Source organism: Oryzias melastigma, unplaced genomic scaffold, assembly GCF_002922805.2.
Source record: "Oryzias melastigma strain HK-1 unplaced genomic scaffold, ASM292280v2 sc00435, whole genome shotgun sequence".
Lineage (NCBI taxonomy): Eukaryota > Metazoa > Chordata > Actinopteri > Beloniformes > Adrianichthyidae > Oryzias > Oryzias melastigma.
The window spans coordinates 1-4,916 of NW_023417031.1; positions in this window are offsets into that span (position 1 = coordinate 1).

A 4,916-nucleotide genomic window follows, 5' to 3' on the forward strand; every position below is an offset into this window, starting at 1 on the left:
GCTTCGTTCTTTGCTTTTGTTTTGATCTCCAAACTACGTTGCTCACGCCGGGTCTGCCATTCTCTTTGACAAACAAGCGCAGTGGTGCTAATCCGGGTCAGTAGTGATGTCACAGGAAGTTCTGGGAAGGTTCCCATAACAACAGAGCTTGGAAGTGTGGGAAACATAAAAAAATAAAAGAAAAACATTTCTATTGCAAAATATGCAGAACTTGTGTTTCATGGCAGAACTACAGAGATGCATGAACATCTGAAGAGAGAGCTTCGTCTAGCTAAGCTAAGCTAACATTAGCGCTAACAGAGAGCTAGCTCTCCTGCAGCAGTTTGACTGGTTTAAATGGATCGTGTGCAGCTGTCATTAATGGGCTGTATAATCCAAACGTCTTCAAAGATGGATGCACATATGATATACCTGCCTTTAGTAAGTCTGGCCATCTCTAAACTCCTTCGTACTTCAAACTCCTTACGGGACCGGGGGTGGCGGTCGTCCTTACGGTAGCGCCACGGAAAAAAGTAACAAACACCTATTTGAGCTGGAATTTATTGAAGACAGGAAACAACTTTAAGATATACGGTATTCTGCATCAAAAGTGAACGTTTTTCTTCGCTGATAAAGGGATAAATTGAGTGTAGTGTTAGCCGGGGGGCGGAGCTTACAGCACAGACTCTTCCTGGCCGGAGCTGTTTGAAACAATCATACGTCAGCACGTTTCACCTTTTCGTTTTTGTGGGTATGGGAGGGGCTGCTGCAGACAGTGCAGGTTTGTAGAGGATTACTCTTAAATACATGAACGGATCAAAATACCGTTTTGGTGTTCTTTATAGTGAGGATTGAACAGTAAAATGCATTTAAACCTCAGAAAGTAGAATTTTCATGTTAGGACCCTTTTTAAAACGAAAAGCCTAAATTTGCCAAAACAGCTAGCATGTAGCTGAAATATTAGCTAAAATAGCCTTAAAAATCTCAGTAAATGCCCAAATAGTCCAAAAAGCTAGCAGAATACCAATTTAAAAACATTAAACTGTAACTTTTTAACATAAATATGAATAATAGGGATGCAACGACACAGTTTGCTCACGGTTCAGTACGTACCTCGATACGAGGGTCATAGATCAAAATGGCGTATACTTGTATAGCGTTTTTCTACCTTCCTTCAAGGGCCCAAAGCGCTTCACAGTCACAGACCCATTCACCCATTCACACACACATTCACACACTGGTGGTGGCTCCGCTGCCGAACACTGGCGCCAACCTCCCACCAGAGGCAATTCGGGGTTCAGTGTCTTGCCCAAGGACACTTCGACACATGGGCGGGCAAGGCGGAGTCGAACCCGCTCACTTCTGATCAGGAGTCGACCGCCCTACCACTGCACCACGGCCGCCCAATCATCAATATCAATACGTGTGGAACAAAAAAACCCCACAAATTAAATCCTACTTTTCAACAGATTATGATTTATTTTGCAAAACAATGCAAAATAAACAATATTACAAAAAACAATAATTTTTCAAGTGTACAGCTTTTGGCGCTTATTGCAGAATCACAACTAGAACTCTTGTAAATTGGCAAACATTACAACTGTACACAATTTAATCAAATGTAAAAGCGCCTCAGTCCTCAGTACTTGTAAACATGAATATAATAAACTCCAACAATCTAAGCTGTGCTCTTAAGTCTTGACATTCTGCACTACTGCTCTCTATTTACCAGTGTGAGGTGAGGGCTGTCATGTAATGAACATTTACAGAGATTTAGCTCTTTGTTACCCGGGAAGTCCAGCTGTATGTGGAAAGTTGTGTTTTTACCAAGTCGTCTTCAGTCTCCTTGTGTTCTTGTGCTGGTACAGATATTGTGGGTCATTTGTTTTCATTAAATGACAAAATCCCTCATTATCAACCACTGAAAAGAGACTGCAGAGATTTAGCAATAAACACTGATGACATCAGATATTTTCTTGTGTTTATCTGAGGTAATACTGCAAGTCCTTTGAAATATATCTGGGATGTTTTGATTGTGTTACCTGCTTAGTCGTTGACTTTTAGACGGTGACAGGTCTGGGTGATGACGTCAGAGGTGGGCCTTCTTGTTGGACGTTTATTCCTACATTGGACGATATAGAGATGAGGCAAATCTTGCAGACATTGTACTTCCTGTGACACACTGCAGGTTTCAGTGTTGGTGGTGCATCTTCAAAAACAAGCCGGGAGCTGCTCACTCACCTGAGCAGTCACAACATGAAAAGTCCTTGAAAACGCGCAAAAGTACAAATTCTGCTCTGCCTGCGTTTTTATAGACTCCGTACTGAAAGAGGCCACCAGAACGGAGGACAAGGCGGCCACAACGTGCTATGACTGTCGTGGTTGTTTGGGCGGTTAGCTAAAACGCTACTGTTTTTAGCATTTGGGCTCCGCCTCCCAGGAGAAGTAGTTTCTGGCAGGGCGGGGGAGGGTAGGAGCAGACCTGGAGCAGACAGACTCAGCAATGAAGACATGAATACACAGACATGATAAAGGCAGCTCACTGTGGTACTGGATAAATAAAATGTGTATCGTGACAAATGCTGTACCAAACCGTGGAACGTGTATCGAACGGTTTGGTTTTATATTAAATATTGTAGGATCCCTAATGAATAATAAAAAGGAAGGAATATTATTTCAGAATTGGAATTGAGGCAACCGTGGTGCAGAGGTAGGGCGGTGGACTCCTGATTGGAGGATTTCAGGTTTGATTCCCGCCAATATCTCTGAGTGTCTTTGGGCAAGACACTGAACCCAACACTGCCTCTGGTGGAAGGTTGGCGTCTGTGTTTGGCAGCAGAGTCACTACCAGTGTGTGAATGTGTGTGTGAATGGGTCTGTGACTGTAAAGCGCTTTGGGCCTTTGAAGGAAGGTAGAAAAACGCTACACAAGTATAAGTATACACCAATTAATCAACTTATAAATAACATTCAATATTTAACTCTCCAAAAAATATTTTTGGTCACAATTACACAAACTAGAAATGAGCACAAGATAACATCGGGCCATTAATAACACTAAAATGATCTGAAGGACCGAATAGAATTACCCCGAGGGCCGGATCCGGCCCCCGGGCCTTGACTTTGAGACATGTGTGTTACATGTACACACTTAATGCTAATAACAATCTGCTAGAATCAATGTGTTGTTTCAAGACCTAGCCTTATGAAATGCACTGAAACACTTATTGGAACGGCTTGAATGATAAAATATAAAATAAATATTTGTTTTATTTGAAAAAAAAAATTGTCCAATTGATTCTAGTCTATTACTACAATGTTTTTTTTAAAAAAAAAAAGAAAAACTCAACATTGTCATTGAGAGTTGGTCACTATTTGATGTCGGCCAAAAATGTTCACTTTTCTCTTTGGTGCATCTTTAATGTTTTGCTTTTAAAAATAGAAATAGAAATACAAATGAATTGTAGGCTTATATTTTGTTTTTCCTGTTGATCCCGATTGCCAACCTCATCTGATTAAAGTCTTTTTCCTTATGCCAGAAACAAATGAAGGAGAAAAGCTGTATGATTCATTAAAGGTTTAGCTCAGTGTTTTTCAACCAGTGTGCCGCGGCGCACTAGTGTGCCGTGAGAGATGGTCTGGTGTGCCGCGGGAAATTAAACATTTTCACATATCTAAAACATTTACCATCACTATGGTATCAGCTCTGTGTTCATCCAAACGGCCCTGATTTAACACTGGATAGTTTAGAATAATAATATTATTGTTCATGGGGGTGTAAGAGAATTGAGATTGGGAAACACTGGGTTAAAGTGACAGCACCTCTGCGCTGCAATGACGCGCTGCGCTACACTTTTATGCCTAAATATGAGCACGTGTTGATTTTGGGTGATTTTAATATTCATGTGTGCTGTCCTGACAAACCACTTGTCAAGGACTTTTTTAATGTTTTAGATTCTTTTAATCTTGTGCAGTGGGTTTCTGACCCAACACACGCTCATGGACATACGTTGGACTTGGCTCTTTCTTTTGGGTTTCCTCTCACCTCTGTTGAGACTGTGGAGACTGCGTTCTCTGATCATTCAGCAGTATTATTTAACTTTGTTCTGCCATTGATGACTGTCCCTAAACCTGCTCCTGTCAGATGGGTGCGGGGCTTGGATGAAGGAAAAGCTGCTGAATTTTCTGCTTTATTTTCGCTGGAGTGGCCTACTTTATACTCAGCCCCGATCACCACAGATTCCTTCCTCTCAGTTTGATCTGCTGTGCTCTAAAATCTTGGATGAGATTGCCCCCCTCACCATCAGAAACCAAGGCACACATCTGAGCGCTGGATCTCAGAAGAAATCAGAGCTTTGAGACAGGACTGCAGAAAAGCTGAGAGAAAATTTAAGAAGGACAGACTCCAAATTTCCCAGGATCTTCTGAGGGATAAACTGTACATGTACAATGAAGCTGTCATGAAAGCTAGGAGACAATTCTACTCCAATATTATCTCCTCTGCCTCGGGTGATCAACGGATCCTTTTTAACACTTTGGGCTCTTTATTGGACTCAGGTGGGAGTGGAAATTCTATGGAGGGCTCTGTGGAAAATTGTGAAAAGTTTTGTGTACTTTTTATGGACAAGGTTGCTGGCATCAGGTCCTCTCTTACGCAATGCTCCTCTTACTCTCCACCAACTCCATCGACACCAGTTGCTAAGCTGGAATCAGGTGTCCCTGATTGAACCTGAAAGAGTGGTATCAAGACTTAAACCAGCTGGGTCCTCTCATGACGTTCTGCCAGCTTGGTTTTAAAAAAAAATCTTTTCAGTTTTGGGACCAGGAGTTTTAACTATTTTAAACACTAGTCTTGAGTAGGGGTGTGCCAAAATATCGATATTGCGATATATCGCGATATTTAGTCCTGCGATCGATTCTCGATGGGTTCTCACCAA